The sequence below is a fragment of the Brachyistius frenatus genome, unplaced genomic scaffold (assembly GCF_029030835.1).
Source record: "Brachyistius frenatus isolate BFR_SWC_R1_liver_20210118 unplaced genomic scaffold, ASM2903083v1 Contig_5, whole genome shotgun sequence".
Taxonomy (NCBI): Eukaryota; Metazoa; Chordata; class Actinopteri; family Embiotocidae; genus Brachyistius; species Brachyistius frenatus.
Window position 1 is genome coordinate 8598253 of NW_027210604.1, and position 18805 is coordinate 8617057.

At 41.4% G+C, this 18805-nt stretch overlaps 1 protein-coding gene across 1 annotated transcript in view; it reads left to right on the forward strand.

Annotated features, from left to right (window-relative positions):
• Positions 1-9482: 9482 nt before the first annotated feature.
• Positions 9483-18805, forward strand: part of tiam1a (TIAM Rac1 associated GEF 1a) — a 55299-nt gene continuing 45976 nt past the window's right edge. Inside the window, exon 1 of the mRNA XM_069721026.1 lies at positions 9483-9553. The gene's annotated coding sequence lies outside the window, so the exon portion shown is untranslated. The remainder of the gene's footprint in view (positions 9554-18805) is intronic.

Consider the following 18805-nt stretch of genomic DNA (forward strand, 5'->3'; position numbering starts at 1 on the left):
TCCATTTGGTGGGATTACTCCTCCAGTCAGTCCTGTGGGAGTAGCCATCAGCCTGTCATCTTTCAGAGGAACACTATACCTTCACATCCTTTAATCCCTTCCTCCCTCTCCTCCCGTCCTTTTCCCACACTCAACCTCTTAACCCCTCCCTCACTATTTTTTTCTACTGGAGCTGTCAACTTTCAGCTGAAGTGGCTGAAACTCAGTAGATGCTGTCGCGGTTGTGTTAAAAGCTGTGATGTTACAGCTCAGACTGACAAGTTCAATACCTCATGCTGCTGTTATTTGTCATTTTGGGAAGAAACTGACAGCTTTGTGGTGGTGCTTATCATCTAAAATGATAAATAACATGCTCCTTAAAGAAAATAATTTAATTAACTATTAAATAATGTGTGTTTATGCATGGCGTATGTTGTTTATCACAATAGATGTCACCCAGTATGAAAATGTCATATTATTATTATCCCCCATGTGGAGACTTGACTTTTTTATATTCCTTCTGATGATTTGTGGCTTTAACACTACCGTGTCCAATAATGGCAACATGAGAGCTGCTGAATCGAGGTGGATGATGTGGATTTGAGATGGCTGCGTGCTACAGATGTAATGAGACAAGCACCAATGGCGAACTAGAAAAGGTCTAATTCTGTCTCTGCTGCTTGACCTGGAAACAACCCATATATGAAGATTTTTTAAATGAGCAGTGAAGGGCGTGTGTGTGTGTGTGTGTGTGTGTTTTGTGTGTAGGAAGTGGTGGAAGTAAGAGGCTGAAGGAGAGCAAATTTTAAACCCTTATAATACCAGTACTGAGAGCCCATCTTAGTGACTGTAGTTGGGCAGAACAGTGCTTCGAGCTAGATTCTATATTGTCAGCTTGCTAACATGCTCACAATAGCTCATAATGCTCATGCTAAGCCATGCTTACTGTTTAGTGTTAAGCATGCCATGAAACTTTATGGGTAGCTGTTAATTTATCTAAAATCATCACTGAAATAAAGGGAAAATAGTTAACTTCTAGCTCTTTGTATTTGTAGTTTTGCATCCCAGAATTATACCTACTTATGACAATCATTAACACGGCAGTGCTGTGACATGCTTCCTTGCTCCAACACATGCAGCAGTGTGTTTGTTGCTGGCCAATGTTACGTGTGAATCGGAGCTTTTTGTTTCCAGGACGCCACGTCAGAATCCGTTCACATCCTTGTCCAACGGTCTCGGATAAGCAGTGAAGTCTTCTGATGTTGGAGGCTGCAGCCCCATAAGAGCTCGAGCTAATGTGTCTGGAGTGTGCGTGAATGACAAAAGGGGAGAAAGATGTGTGTTGGTGCCTGTGTGAATAATGAAATGGGCTGCGCAGTTTGCGTTCATGAGTTTTGTGACAAGGTCAGGAGGTTACGTGGTGTGTGTGTGTGTGCAGCCGTGTGAGCACTGCTACAGCCTCGTGTCTCTCACTCTTCCGCTACACACACACACACACACACACACACACACACACTTTGCTGAGAGAGAGCAGCGTGAAAACAAAAGCTTCATATACAGTGCTCCCTCCCCTCCCATGTGCTCCTATCCTAGATAATCATCTTTGAATGCAGCACCCTAATTATCTCTGTTCCCTGTTTACATTGAAGGGGATTATGATTATCGAGTATGATACCGTGCATTTACTCCACTGATCCGGGGGGTACCGTCATGTATGGAGGACAGGCTCTTTATATCTGATGCTTGCTGATTATATTTGGTTTTCAGTGACGCTCATTAGGCCTGCCAAACATGAGAAGTGCCAAGTGACGCCTCTTTCTCAGCCTACATCCTCTATTTCTGTCAAGAGAAGTGTGTGTGGATATTACTTGACAATTTTTACCTGGTTTTAGCCATTTTTTTAAGTGTTGACTATCCTGCCTAAAACGTTTTATTTTTTTTTTTTCTCCACGTTTGCTCCATGTAATTATTTTCTTCCCAGAACGACAGACATTTTAACGGATTATCAAGTGAATACAATTTACTTCTCAGCTGTAATTAGTCAGAATCCTTGGTTTGTTGGCTGTTGAAGGGTTTAGAGCAAAGCCTTGAAAGATAAATCTACATCTCTGCTGAGTCTTACAAGGTACCTTAAGTATTACTTCTCGCCTTTGTAAATACACCAATACATGTGCATTGTTTATTAACTAATCTCAACCCACATTGGACAGTATAATGTCTTAAACCAATCTGATCCCAAAGTAACAGTGCTGACTGTGGTGCTCCTTCTTGTTTTATTCATCCTTCTGTTTATGTCAGCTGGAAAAAGACATATACTGGAAGTTAGTTTGGTGTAGTATTAATTTGATCGTGTCACCAGGTGAAGGATTTCCTGTGTTTGTGTTGTGTTTGAGGGACTTATTTCAGTGTGTTATCTGATTAACGGCTGAACGTTGTTGCCAATGTGTTTCAGTGTGTGCTTTATTAGTATGGATTGAAGTCGCTATGCGAGCTGACTGTAACACAAGGCTGTCATTTACTATAAGAATGGGGGATCTACATACACTACATTCACATCACACACAGACAGACCATTGATGCTTCCATGTTCATATCTGCATGTGTGTCTTAGATTGATTGTGAAACTGGTTCTAGACTTTAAAATAGTACAAAAGTAGGGGTAGATATTGACACATGCGCTGATTTGATCTGAATGAAAAGGTTCAAATTATTTGAACATATCCATATAACATGTTTACGTCCTTGCTTAGATTTAGATTAAATGATTAATACCTCTCATGCTGTATTTGTATTCTACTGCCAACATCCACACAAAGAATGCATATTGGGAAACAGCTAGTCTTGCTCAGTCCAAACTTAAATTGTTGGAAACTAATTTCCTGGCAGCAGCTCACAGACACGAAAAATTCAGTTATGTAACCACCCACAAATGGACAATTTGTCATTTTTACACATTTGGTTTTTGGATGAAACAAAGAAGATACAACTTGTTAATTGTTTGAGATTCTAATAGGAAGATTTTGTTCCTATTGGACAAAGCCACTTTAGCTGCACGTAACTAATGTACTTTTTTGAACCCAAAACTAATCTTTTTTCTAAACCTTACCAAACTGCGACCGCTTCCCAATGTAATCTTTTATTTTTTATTTTTCCAGTGACAACGAAGATTCAGTACACCTGTCACTGGTACTCTCTCATACATCTTGTTGATAACGATCTCCTGAGCAGACTAGGAGGTGGAGGAGGGCCCATCCGTATGGTCCTGATGCTGATAATGGCCATTTAATAGGCTGATAACTTCAGAAGTAGAATGTAATCAATCTTCTCATTTAACAAGCTCAATCTTGACAAGAAAGCATTTCATGGATCAAATGTAGTTTTTTTTTTACTATTATTTTCATGCTAATTTTATTTTAAAATTGATATCTCTCCTCCGGTCTGTACAACTGTCTTCATTCAACCTGAGCAGAGGTCTGATCAACCAGAATACCTGATAACACGTGTGTGGTATTAATAAGTAAAACATTTTTATTTAGGCCATTTTCTTGTGTGGTGGAAATTGACAAAGCCCTGGTGTAAAACTGGGGGGTGAGCAGACTTTATGCTAGTGCTACTCTTTTCTTGAATTATTAGAATTAAGTCTTCTTAACAGCTCTGGTGCTGATTTAAAAAAAAAAAAAAAAAAAGCACATTTTTTTATGCTTTGAATAATTTAGTTGTGTGTTGTTTGTGCCTTTCCAATACAAGAGTGAGTCAGTTTCTCTCAAATGGTCAGATTTAACTGCTCTGTGACAATAGTTAAACTGTGGTCATTAGCAGAGAATCAGATGCATTTATGATTTAAACAGCCAACTCCAATAGTTTTTTACTCAGACCACATGCGCAGGTCTGAACGTCATGCATACTAAACAACCACATCAGTGCAGCGATGGTTTAGAAACAATAATGAAACAATATACAGTTTTCCTGTTTATCAACCACACTGCAGGTAGTAATGAGCTAACCTCTCTGACATGAATATTCATCATATTCATAGCTTCGGGCTGATGTTGCACTGTATGACCTTGCACCCCATTAGTGAATGTTAACATCAACTTGGCTGTATACTTGCTCTTTTTCTGTCCATGTACTTATACAGTAGGGTCCATTAGGACGCTGGTAACAGTGAACCAGAATTCATGTTCACTGGCATGTTTGTGCACATCACATCTAACACTGTTGAGCTTTGTCGTGCTTTTTGGCACAACTAGCAAATTAATGAACATTTAATAGCGTCTGAGACAAAGATATTTGTCAAGTTACTTAAGACAAATCCAGGACCTCAAATTGAACACCAAGTGTGGTGGATGAGCACCAAAGCACTGCCTGTATGTATATGTATATGTGGTTATATGATGGGTAAGACTTGGTAGTGCTTTGAATTGCTTCAGGGGTATTTACATAGTATTAAAAAAAAAGTCTTGCCATTTGGTAGCATATTTCGATCGCCGACATCCACACGAACACATTTTCCTTTTAAACGCATAACTTTTGCAACGTGTATGCAGGAGTCAGTAAGCCAAAGCGCTTTGAATACGTTGGCTCTTGTTTGGCAGCCTGCCCATGTAGAAAATATCTTTCTGTTTCAACACAGATAAGTTAATCTTACATTGGAACGCCTTTTTTGACCACATACCTGTGTAAGTTACGTGATCTGCAGTAACCAGAGGCTTCTCACATTTGGGTAGCAAGCGTCTACTGATAGAATGTGACGTGTTGAGAGAACATTGGTAAAACCTGGCAAAACATGTGAAGTGTTTAGGTAAGATCTGCACATTATGCCACCAAAAACAACCTGCGTTACACCCTCCCCATCTTACGTGCATGATTTGTGCTGTAATGTGTGATGTCATTTTCTTACCATTTTCCTTAAAATGGGTTTATAAAGTGTTGTTGAGGAACTGCCTGCTAGTATCAACATTTTTTTTTTTTTAACAATACCCAGGCTTAATGTTGGGTAGGGTGAGATGTCATGAAAGGCAGATCCATGTATGATCTGTAACACATGATGATTGAAATTATTAACATTCAACCTATCTCTCCAAACCCAAGCTGTCCATCATGGCATCACGCATGATGCATGTCCTGGCTTCTTTGTTCTGATCATAAAGGGAGGCAGTCTAACAGCTGATGCTCACCTCTTCTCCACTTTGAAGGCCTGTCAGTCACATCAGACTCTGTCCATGTGTCTGTACGTGTTCAACACATGCTTTATGCACATACTACTGTGCGTGTCCATATATAGTGGCATTCCATGCTGATGGAATTTGTAATAGTGCTGCACTAGTATTATCAGATATGACCCTAAGCAGTAAAAAGAGCAACCGGTAGCTAATGTGCCCTAAAAAAAGAAAAGTAGCAGGCCAGTAGGACTGTGGCCCAGCGCTGTATACATTATTCATTAGCTCTACTCGCATGGCTGGTGATAATGATTTTATCAAATGTGGCATGGTTGGTGTTGGTTGGGTGGAGGAAAATGGGCATCTTGCCTGTGTGTTGTCCCTTTTTCCAATACAGTATGCTTATGCATTTCAATATATGTTTAGCAACAGAGATGGCAAGAAGCATGAAATAGGAAACTAATCTCATCCCGCCGGCTTTTAACTGATATTGCCACCCCCACCCACACATACGCAGGGGGATAACGTCTGATAAGGACTGAAAAGTGGAGTCTATTGTGCTGAAAGGCCAGCTCAGGTGTGCAGGGAGACAGGAGGGAGAAAAAAAAACAAAAAACAGCTACAGCTCTGCCACCAAATAGTATGCTTATTCAACAGAAAACACAACAGGTGAACGGGCTTTGATTTTAATTTGCAGTCATAACTGCCAGCTGCACAGCTGACAACAAACAATGTGTTTCATATTACAAAAAGCCGCACGCCAAGTGATGAGTGCAGGCAGAGCAAAACAAGCAAACACAGAGAACCAACATCCTGATGTTTCTCTGGCCCTCCTCTCTGCTTACATAACATCCTCCACCTGCAGCTGTTATTACTACCTCCTCTGTATTCGACTTGTTCAAACATGCCATCGCATCCATTGCTCTAAGTTATCATTAAACCGCTAACTGATTTCTCCCCACTCCTTGGATAATTGCATTACAGCCCAATAATTCCATGTTTGGGTAGGAGTGTGGGAACTGGTTGCTCTTCATCTTCCTGGATTGGTTATTTCCTGTTTCAGCCAGCTCGCTGCACAACAAAACCGTCTCTAGCTATATGGTTAGATAACACAGAAAACAACAAACGGGGAGAGAGAGAGGGGAAGAGAGGGGAAGGGAATGAGGTCTGATGAGTAGACAGGTGTTAGGAGACAGTCAGACAGAGAGCATATGTGCACGTACGTGCACACAACCTTCACACAAAAGATCGGTGCCGAAATGTCATCGTGCGCCCGGGGGTATAAAAGCTGCGAATGTGCGCGTGTTGTCCGTGCACCAGTGTGCACGTACAGCGACTTTGTGCTCGTGACCGTCTCCCCTCTCACCGCTGTGGAGGCTGTGGCAGGTCTTTTTGTAAGGTAGATCTGTTACCTTCCTTCCCCTCTGTCCCGTCTTATTTGCCTCTATAAATGTCAAATATCCAAACACCGGCTATTTCAGTAGCTGCACAACAGGGGTCATCAATGGATTATGTAATCATCCCAGTTTTTCTCAAAAGCTCCTATGTCCTCCAACCAAACATTTCAGTGAATAATTTGATGATCCTGAGAAAGAAACAAGTTATCTTCAGAGAGAAAATTGTTTGTTATTAGAATGTAATTCACCTAATTATGACTTCATATTTATAGATTTACTGATACACTGTGCTATTTTGAGATGGAGACTCAACCACTGAATCGTGTTGTGCTCCTCAACTGACACATGAACAAGTTTCTTGTAAGAAAAAAAGCCGAAAGAATATTTCTTCCTTTCGTGGATGATAAAGCTCCCTGGAGAGCAGAGGCCGTTTTTGGCTGAGTGAAGCCCAAGAGAGAATTTCTCTGCACTTCCTGTCTTTTTGACCTTAACAATTTCTGTGTGAACTTAACAAATTGAATTATTAACTACAGTAAATTTTAGAAAAGAAATGTCCAGCCTGTAAGTTAAAAGAAAATACTGACATACTTTACTCTCCAACCATTTAATTCCTATCAAAGATAACACGTGGATATATTGTTTAACAATACATGTGTCCCAGTTTTGGCACAAAAACAAGTCCAAACACATCCAACACAAAGGTTTGTATTTACCTTTATCACATGCACCTGTGTTTGCTTGTATTGATCACAAAGCAAATAATTAAACATGCCGCTAACAATATGAAGCTGTGAATGTTGTCATACTGTGGCATATTTTGGCAAATTGTGAGTGTTTGGAATATACTGAGCATATGAATGAACAGTGGAGTAATGGAATGAGTGAGTGAGCGAGCGGCTTTTACTGTAGACGTCTTGATGTTTTTCTTTTCACAAACTGGGTTACTGTGGGAATACAATGCAATTGTTGTGAATCCAAGCTGACTACAACTGCTGTCTGTGAAGAAGCAGGCCAGAAACTTTTCAGAGCCATGTTTCAAGCCTACAGGTGGGGATTTCTTTGATGCTCAAAAAATGGCATGAAAAACACAACTCGAGGATTGAAGTTTTGTTACAAAATCCCTGGTGGGTTATGAAACAGTAAAGGAAGGATGATCGGAAGAAAAAAATGAGAGCGAAGCAGTAACATAGAATGAGCAACAGCAGCTCTCATGGAAGGTTTCCAAGAGAGAGAGAGATTCCTCTTGTGCTCCTCTGTGCACCTTTTTCACCTTTCTCCTCAAATCCCATCTCTGTTGTGGAGTACAGTGAACCCTCGTTTTTCGCGGGGGTTACGTTCCAAATAGAAACCGTGATAGGCGAAATCCGTGAAGTAGTAACCTTTATTTTTTTTTACAATTATTATACAATGAAATACTCCATAATACATTGAAACCAAAGAACAAAACCTTTTTACAGGCCCAAGCATTTGTTTAACAAATAAAAGTACTGTATAAATGTTTTGTTTTTACAAATAACTACTGTACTGTAAAATAATAATTTTAATCATCAATACGAACTGAAGGCTTCAAATTGCTGAGATCGGCACCGCCCCACTGCGACCCGAGTCATTGGATTAGAATGGGAGAAAATGAAAAATGATTATGAAAAAAAAATACAAAGTACAGTAGGACAAATAGTGACTCACGTGTACAGTATTTCACTGCTCTTCTGACTGAGCCGCTGCATCCTGACTCCGCTCTGTAGCGTTTTTTTCTTCTAAAGCCCGCGGTGCAGGTGTGGTTTTTCGAGAGAAGAACATAGTTATCGGTAGTTGTTGTCTGCAAACTTAAATTTGGCAAGCTGTTTTACGTACGTGTACATATTAAACCGCAACGTTATTGACAAACAGGTAGAGAAGAAGCGGAGAGACTGTTTAGCCAATCAGAATGCAGAACACAATGCACGATGCAAATCCGTGAAGCAGCGAGACCGTGAAAGGTGAACCGCGTTATAGCGAGGGTTCACTGTATACTTAAAACTTATTTAAGACAACATTTCCTGCGTGCTTACTTTTCACAGTGTGTTGGTTTGGCTTATTATCATTTCATTTTATTGTGTTCGTCCACATTTCCTTGCAAGCAAATGTGTTTGGGTCTGCACATGTATTGGTAAAATGGTAAATGGTCTGTAGTTGTGTCGCGCTTTATCACCTTACAGTCTCAAAGCGCTTTGGCATGTTTTTTTCCATTCACCCATACTAATGAGACTGAGTTACCATGCAACGTGCCGCCATCAGGAGTACATTCACACACTGATGGTACACCATCGGGAGCAACTTAGGGTTCAGTGTCTTGCTCAAGGACACTTAGGCATGTGGACAGGAGGAGCTGGGGATCAAACCATCAACCTTCCAGTTAGTGCGTAACCCACTCTACCGTCTGAGCCACAGCCTCCCTATCCTGTATTCTTATGTGTTTGTGCATGCCCGTGCTTGCCTACTGTATCTGTGTGTCTTTGTGTTTGTGTAGAACTTGAGGCCACAGAGCCAGCAATTAAAAAGAGGACTGGGACATCTAAAGGCTTAGAGGCACAGACCCAGCACACATGCTGGCAGTCAATTGGCAAGCCAGGGGAGGTGAAATTGGAGCGAGAAAGAGAGCGAGAGGGAGCGGCGATGAGAGGAGGAGGAGGAGGAGGAGGAGGAGGGGTGGCTGAGTGTATGTGGGAGAGAGAAGGGGAAACCAGAGAAAAGAGGACGGGCTTAGACTCAGGCAGCACACACACCCTCTACTCAGCCTTCAGTCTGGTCTAAGCATGCAAGAGGCAGCATGTGTGAGTATGTGCTGTAGTGTGTGTGTGTGTGTGTATGTGTGTGTGTGTGTGTGTGTGTGTATGTGTGTAGAGTGGAACCCTGCGCTGTAGTCCGGGTAAAGTCTCACTGATGCAAGGATTCCCGTCTTTGCTCTCGGAGTGTGTTTTACCCACCACAGGGAATTAACTGTTCCACACACGGGATACACTGGGAGCCTAAGTGAAGGTAAAGAGATGTGTTTCTTGTTTGGAGGATGTTTTGGATGCTTTGTGAGTGACAGAGACAGATTAGATTATTTGTTCACCATTTGAATGTTAATGTTTGTGTGTGAGAGACACAGAGGCAAAGTTCCAGTGAGGAGTCCACAAGTCTGCATCTGACCTCCTCAGGAGCACAAGACTTTTGTCATACATGCTGTGTGTGTGTGTGTGTGTGTGTGTGTGTGTGTGTGTGTGTGTGTGTGTGTGTGTGTGTGTGTGTGTGTGTGTGTGTGTGTATGTATCAATGCCCCAATGTGTTGCATCTGACCTCCTCAGGAGCACAAGACTTTTGTCATACATGCTGTGTGTGTGTGTGTGTGTGTGTGTGTATGTATCAATGCCCCAATGTGTTGTAAGATCGCAAGCCTTCTAACACAACATATGACTTTTCCCGTTTGCTGTTATACTATACTACTGTTTGGTGTTTTGCTGTTGTTTCTCTTGCTGGCTCACTCTTTATGGCTCTTTCACTCCCTCTCTCACAAACAGACACACACACACACACACACACACACACACACACACACACACACACACACACACACACACACACACACACACACACACACACACACACACTATGTATGACAAAAATCTTGTGCTCCTGAAAAGAGCCTCGCAAACATTTAGTTCAAATAACCATCCTGAATGGGCCATTGTGTGTGTGTGTGTGTGTGTGTGTGTGTGTGTGTGTGTGTGTGTGTGTGTGTGTGTGTGTGTGTGTGTGTGTGTGTGTGTGTGTGTGTGTGTGTGTGTGTGTGTGTGTGTTAATGAAAAGAGTTTATCAATCATTAATGCTCTCAAGCTGGGACACTGCCTTGTTTCCTACCCGAGGTAAATTGGTGATAACAAAATACCTTAACGGCCGTCTGGACTATCAGCACATGACATTTCCACGCCGCTGAACAAACTGCACAGCTCAAAGAGCAAACATGCATGCTGTAGCAGCTCACATATTTGATTGTGTGCTTTTACATAAGACACAGAGAAATGAAATTACTTGCGATAAAGTGAGATTACGCTCACTCTCGGATAAAAAAAACCAAGTGGCACTTAGAGTAATTGTGGCCTGTCTGAAGCTCATTAGAGAGCCTCTGCGCTCTGGAGTCAGTCCTCAAAATCTCTGGTTATGTCATCAAAGGATCATAATGCAAAATGAAGAAAAATAACTGACGGATCTGAATCTGATAAAGACATTAGCCCACTTTGTGTGTTTATGTGTGTGTGTGTCTGTGCTGGGTGTTTTGTGGAAATATTAACAGAGGAGAGGAGAAACAAACTAAAGAGCAGCTAAAGAAGGGCCTGATGGACAAAGAGGGAGACTCAGGAGCTACTTTCAGTCTTGGGGGAACAGCAGTTTAAAGGCAGAAGCCAACAAGACAGATGCAGAGAGTTGGAACAAAAGGACAAGTTTTTTATGCAGTTTTATCTCCAACTGTAGATATATTTACCATCTGTCACGGAAGTGTGTGTGTGTGTGTGTGTGTGTGTGTGTGTGTGTGTGTGTGTGTGTGTGTGTGTGTGTGTGTGTGTGTGTGTGTGTGTGTGTGTGTGTGTGTGTGTGTGTGTGTGTGTGTGTGTGTGTGTGTGTGTGTGTGTGTGTGTGTATATGTGTGTATGTGTGTGTGTGGTCTGAATGCATGAAGACTATCTTCAGGCATCCAGACAGCCAAATAATTATGGGGGGTTCAAAGGGCACGAACTCTCCGCTGTCCATTCCCCTCCTTCACCTTCTTGCTTCTTCACCAAAGAAAGAAGAAATAAACATTCCTCCTTGGTTTCAGTTTGGTGCATTAAAAATAACTTGAACAGGTACAGTGCATTTTTTTTTTTTTGGAGTATCTTAAACACTACGTCACTCAGAAATTCCGTACAGATTAACTGAGGAATACTTTTTGTCTCCTTTGCATTATCTTTTCTTGCTACAATTCACTGCTTCAGTTGCTGCCATGAGGAAGTTCAATATTGGCAGGGTGTTTTGAGGAAGTGATCCGTGAAAGGATTTACAGTGGCAGGTGAAAACTGGTGCGAGTGTGTGCACGTGCATGTGTGTGACAAATTGACAAAGACTTTGCAAAAGCTGGGAGCAGTGAAAGAGGAGGGGAAAGCCATTATCTCATATATTGTTACACTCTGCTTATCCAGGTTTTTGTGTACGTGTGTCCATTTACTACGTGTGCAAGTGTGTGTTGAGGACAAATACGTCTCTGTGTGTGCATCCGCACAACCATGTGCTCTGTGTACAGTAAGCTAATATAGTGTGTGAGCGTTAAGGGGAGGGGAGATGGGGGGATGGGACTTTGTTAAGTGAGTCCTGTGGGTGAAGTATATGTGTGGTTCTATTGTGTGTGTGTGTGTGTGTGTGTGTGTGTGTGTGTGTGTGTGTGTGTGTGTGTGTGTGTGTGTGTGTGTGTGTGTGTGTGTGTGTGTGTGTGTGTGTGTGTGTGTGTGTGTGTGTGTGTGTGTGTACAAACTGACCCAGATTGATACACTGCTCTCATGCTAAGTCAGCTCACCTATAGGGCAGCGACATGTTTTCTCTTACTCACTTTCAGCATCCTTACCTAAACACTTAGGAGTCTTTTGAGAGGACGTTGAATTCACTTACATTTAAGCCCTTAACCTTAACCACAAGAAGAGTAACTCCAACAGTTATTCTGACATGAATAAAAAAAAAAAACAAACAAGTCTTTACTTTAAAGTTGGAAGGGTTTCCTTTAGTTTTCAGATGATAGATGGGTTCCAATAATAGATATTTGTCCTCCCCACTGTCATTACAGGAATGCAGTAAACCCACACACACATACACAGTCACCAAGTGATAGTAGATATTCTGCAACCTTGATATAATCAGTACTATAAATACCAATCACCAAGTCATACTTATCCTTTGATCTGTAATGCTCATAATGCACTTCATGCATTAAATATGACATTATGCATATATAAAATAATGATAATCATCACCACCAACATGGATGGAACTCAGGCTTCCTGCAGATACTCTCGCATCGTTGTCCACTATGGATGAATACGACTCTTCTGACCTTGTAGCAGAGCAGACAAACAAAATATTACACAAAACATACTGTAAGATACAGTTTGATGAGCATGTGGCAGGCAAGATAAGGGGATGATGCAATTTACATGAAAGGGTTGATAGCTCTCTCTCTCTCTCTCTCTCTCTCTCTCTCTCTCTCTCTCTCTCTCTCTCTCTCTCTCTCTCTCTCTCTCTCTCTCTCTCTCTCTCTCTCTCTCTCTCTCTCTCTCTCTCTCTCTCTCTCTCTCTCATCTTTGTGTGTCTGCCTCTCCCATTTTATAAATGTAGCTTTTCTACATGCTTCATCCCTCCTCGTTCCTCAGTGGTCCGCCTATTTCTGCTGTTAAGCAAATATGGGGCTTATTCGGCCCCCCCATGCCCATCTCCCCACATGCAATCAAGCTGTTTAAATGTTTGTGTTTGACTTCGTGCCTGTGGCTCCTCTGTGTGTCTGTCTTCTGACTGTATGTGCGTTCCTGTCTCTCACTCTCCTAATTCTCCGCCCACCGCTGTCACTCGTAGCCCAGTCGAAGACAAATACTGTTAAAGTCTGTTTTGGGAAAAGCCAAGGCAAAATTGACAGCTGAGAATGGAAGGAAACTGAAATGTGTTTTCTTTTCTCTGGTTTCAGTGTGTCTAATTAAGATTCTGTCATGGTTGCATGCAGTAGCAGAGGGAATCCCTTTGCAGTGTATATTATATATTTAAGGCGGTAGTTCCCAGGCAGGTGGTCAGGATGTATGCACGTGTCTCTGTGTGCTTTTGAAGCTATTGAACATTGTGTAAGACATGAGAGGCTGAATGAGTCAGTGTGAACATTATGTCAGACTTGTGTTTGCGAATGTCACTGGTCTGGTTGAGCAGGACTAAGAGAGTTGTTAGCCAAAGTATGCAGAACATTAGGTGAAGAACACCGTACCCCACTCCTCAACATCAACCCCCTGATGAGAAGAAAAACAAGATGCAAGAGGAGCAGGAGGGGCAGAAGGGATGCCTCTAATTTGTGAGGGGGTTCAGACAGGGGGAGGGGTGTCTCAGAGCTGACATGAGCTGGCATCTGCCCTCATTCATTTCCTCCCCTTTGTCTGTGCCTGCTGATGAATTGGGAGTATCTTCCTTCCTTCCTTCCTTCCTCCCTCCTTTCCTTCCTTTCTCTTGCTCCCTCCCTCCTTCTCTCTTGCTCTCTTTCTGTCTTTGTCTCCCTCTTTCCTTCTCTTGCCCCGACATATCTCCTTCCTGCCTCTCTTGGTGTGACAGCATTACCATCGCTGTCATGTCTGCCCATTATCTCTGATCAGTGTTGCGTTCCAGCCCACACATCACAGCGCTTGGTGCCAGCTGATGATGGAGAAATGTGTCTGTATGTGTGTGTGTGTGTGTGTGTGTGTGTGTGTGTGTGTGTGTGTGTGTGTGTGTGTGTGTGTGTGTGTGTGTGTGTGTGTGTGTGTGTGTGTGTGTGTGTGTGTGTGTGTGTGTGTGTGTGTGTGTGTGTGTGTGTGTGTGTGTGTGTGTGTGAGAATGCATCTTATTTTCTATGCAGAAGGTTACAGCTCCATATTTTTTCTGGGGTGCCCTCAATTCAAAAGAAGGAAGACAGAAAGAAGAAATAAAGCAGAGAAAGATGAATATTTATAGTTGTTTTTTTTATCCTGAGTAATCAACACATACAGGATATTTGCAGTGCAAACAAAATGACAATGTCATTCTAAAGAAGTACAATGTGAAAAGATGAGTTAGTAAGTGTGGTTTGATGGACGAAAGCAAACAAGCTTAGAGTCAAGACGTGTTACTTGAACAGGAAACTGAGAGAGAGTGTGTGAAGTGCTGAGTAGGGATTTAAGGGAGGAATTACTGCAGGAGTGCAAAGAGTATCTTCAAAGATTGTGTTTATGCTTTGTTTGCACTGGGAAGATTTGGCCTTCTTGGGATCTCTCTCTTTTTTTTTTTTTTTATCCAATCCCTGCTTGGAAATCTTTGCGCTCCCTACTTTCTGTGTGTGTCTGAGTGTGTTTTTCAGTCTAATTTTACATCCACATGACTGCATATTTAAAGCAAAGTAAAGAGGCCACTTAGCCATTGCCTCTCCTCTTCTTTCCTCCTTTACCCCCATCTTTCCCTTCAACCCAGTTACATAAAGAGCTGCCAACCTGACTGGTGACTCGGTGCTCATCATGCAGTCACACTTCACGTTCCTGCTTGTTGACCTGGAAGTGATGCTGTGGGATATTACAAGGCGGTCGAAAAAGCCTGTGTGTGCATTTATAAGTGTGAGCAAATATGTATGTGAATATGTGAATATGTGAAAGTGACAAAAGCGAGCATGAAAGCTTAAGGGCAGAGCTGCACTCGATTTATTTTTTATTTTTTGGGTCTTTAGATTGAGTTTCTTTCAGGATAAAAACATTCTCTGGTGAGTGCATTACAAGGTTTCTATCAGACTGTGTGGTTTTATTTTTTATTGTCCTGTGGTGCGTTAGCTCTTAGGCACGTGAACATGTGTGTATATGTGTGTGTGTGGTCAGGTTGTCTTTGTCGTCTCCCCTCAGGCCTGCACTCAGATGTCAGTGAGTCGTGTGGAGCGTATACAGGTCACTAATGCACTGAGAGGGGAGGCTCTATTCAGTGTAGCCACTCAGAGCCCAAACAATAACCCCCCAGCTCGAGTCAGCACAAGAGATCAACTCTAAGGAAATGGAACCATTGACCTACATCCAACACCATCCACCGAAAAGACGCCACATCACTGACATGTTGACATCCTTGTCGCAGGTGTTTGTCACCATAAATCTCATAATCATTGGTAAAAATAGTACTATAAAGACCCTTATTCCTCATAGCCAGCAATGGTTTACCAATCTTGATAATGATTATAGATAGTTTACCTGCATGAACATAATTCTAATGACACAATATTAAAGTTTTAGAAAGACACTGGTTTAAAAGATGGAAAATTCTGATTTTCTTTCTGAAATACATAATGTTCATCATGCTAATTTGACACAACATTATGGGATATAACTTGTTTTCATATGTTTTTTCTACTCTTTAGCTTCACAACCTTTGTTATATTGCCCTTTTTCTTATTTGCGTCTAAGTAAAAGTCGTTGTAATGTTAAAATGTGTCTATGAATACAATCAGCACAGACATAAGGGATTGGTTTCCTGAGAACAATTAAACCTAAAAAATATGTACGAAGAAATTCTCATGCTGAAGCTGTAGACAAAACAGACAATACAATAGAAAATGGACAGATACAAATAATCATTAGTTTCAGTTCAAATTTCTCTTGTGTTGTATTTTAGTCTAGACCTTATCTTAACCTTTGTGTCTCTGAGTGGGAAGCTGACCTATTGTGTGCTAAGATCACTGCAGTGGTTTGCGTTGAAGGCAACATTCAGGGTGTAGTTCCTCTTTCATTCTCTGAATTTGTCACACCTTACTGCACATGTAAATTATGTTTATGCTTGTGTGTGAGATGCACAAAAAAAGGAGAATGATTTTCTCTTGTGAAACAGGAGATCTTATGTGAGAAAGACACTTGAAAACATCCTGCAAATGTTCTTTGACTTCTAATGCCAATTTCATATATACTGTAGTTCTTTCAACTTCGGGTAACATCTGTTATTTTTCTCCATAGTCTTTAAGTTTTTTTTTTTTTTTTTTAAGTCAGTAAATACAAATATGTTTTTTCATTTTATATGGTATTTTTCTTCTGTTTCAGCGGTATGCTATGGTCTTTTGTACCCCAGAACTATACTGTATTATTTTGGTGTCCACCTGAGAGCAAGAGACACAGCACAGTGAGCTGCTGGTGTTTGTCCGTCACATTCTTGCTGAGCATTTCTTAACCCCGTCTTTCACTGCAGTGCTTTGTCTCCCGTCTCCCACTTTGTTTGCAAGCACCTCTGTTGACTCAGGTGCAGGGATGCAGTAAGATAACTTCCCCTTCCACATCCTGCTGGTCCCCTCCCCCACCTCCCTCCAGACATACTCTGTGCTGCCCATTCCTCTGCTGTGAACATCTTTCATAACATTACCTGCATCACCTCTTGTCAGGTTCATGCTTTGTTTTGCCTCTGTGTTTCTATACCATCTCTTCTCTTCATCTTTCTTCCTCTCCCATGGCACCCTCTCTACTTCCCTTCTCCTCACCTGTCCTGTTGTTATGCCACAGCATCTCTCTTGCTCCCTGGTAAAACCTTTTCTAAACAACTCAGTCAAACTAATAGATTACTTTGGTTAATCACAGTAAATTTGCATTTTGTGAAAAGAGTCCTTTTTTTCTTCAAAAATATAGCAGGAACCACAAAAATAGATTAGTAAAGACAATTTCAGCTCTTTTTTTTTTTTTTTTCAATTTAGCAATATTTTAGCTTCATTATAAAAACAATAGCAAGCAACCATTTCTGCCTTAAACTGGCCTTTACCTTTCTCACAGACTGAAACCTCTTCAGTGACTCCCCAGATAGTCTTCCAGACATATCGTTACTGACAACAAACCTGGCCTGTTCACATCTGCCCTACTTTCAACTGACACAACATCTATCTCTATCAGCCCCTCAGGACCTATCAGCACCACTCCACCTCTTTACCTCTCATGTCTCCTTCCACCTCAGCACACATCATTCATCTGCCTACCTGTGGCCCAACACTCGATTCTACCAGCTTCCACATCGCATTAACAGCCTCTCATCCCCCTTTTCAACACCATCATCTTTTTTTTTCTCCAGCCTCTCTTGCCGCTCTCATCCCATCCCCCTGTCTCAACCTCCCACCTCAATCATTCTACCTTTGCCTAAAACCCCCTCTTATCCCTCTCTCTCGCCCACTCAGCCACCCTGTTATTTCGCTGTCCTTTAAGCCGGCGCAGAGCGGAATAGAAGTATTACCCGACAATTGAGCTCCCTTCAAACCTGTCTGAGTTGGTCTGCAGGTGTTTATACTGTATGTATGGATGTCTGACTTTGTGGCGATGCCATGGTTCAACTGACATGGCTTTCTGAAGATAGAATCTGATGCTAAAATTATGTTTCAATTTGACTATTATTGGCAAGATAAATAAAACCAATTTTCAGACATACCCTTTGTTTTCACACAAAGATTAAATAGGTTTTATCGTCATGAAACAGCCTTATTCAGTTAATGTGGTAAACTATCTGATGATTTCAAGCTTAACCGCTCTTTACAGACCGGCCCAGCCACACTTCATCACTTTATTGCCATGTCAACCGAGATGAGAGGAATTTGTCAAAAAACAGGACAACTTGCTCACATCACAGTGTAATCATAGAAAAATAATCTAATAAAACAAACAGCACAGGAGTCCAGTGTGTGCATAAGTGATGAAAGGAAACGCAACCAATTAACTTATTTTAATGTTGAACTAATTAAAACAATAATAATCACTTAGTTTGTAGTTTTGTGCTGATTAAATCACAGGAGTATTGACAGTGATAGTAAAAAAATAATATTGTCTTTAGATAACTTCTGTTTAATAAAAGCTCAATATTGGCTACAGATCTGGAAACGCATGTGTTAGAGTTTCTTCTTCCATGTACGCACACCACTCCTCTTCTTCTTCTTCTTCTTCTTCTTCTTCTGTAATGTATTTCTTATTATTATTTATACTCTCCCAGCTACTCCTCCCCCAGGCTACGTCTCGCCCCACAGGGTTTCTGCACTTACTGGCTGAATATGAAGCACAGACAACATCTCATCCCACTTCTCCTGGATAGTTAAACAACACTCCTTTAAGTGCCTCTCACATACTTGGAACAGAAAATTACCACATGAATATTCAGCTGATTGTTCTTGATGACTGCGAGCCGATTGTCTGCGCAATCACTGTTTCATCAGGAAGAACGAGCGGATGTTGATTGGGGTGTGGCAAAAAGGGGAGATGATTATTCAAATTTAACAAACAGCAATTTTTTTCAAATGCTATTCAACCTGCTGCACTGTAGGATTGTACTCTATCAATAAGAGGATTTCAAGAGGCATATTAACCTACAACAGAAGTCCAGGAAGGATTTAATTAAGGCTGACATGCCTTGATCTTGACCTTAGGAGAATGGAGTGCACTAATCATCTAGTGTAAAAGCCTCCCATTAAAATGCACATCTTTAAAAATCATAATGGGAGGTTTAGATTATGGGGTTCCCTGTCTTTCAATTCAT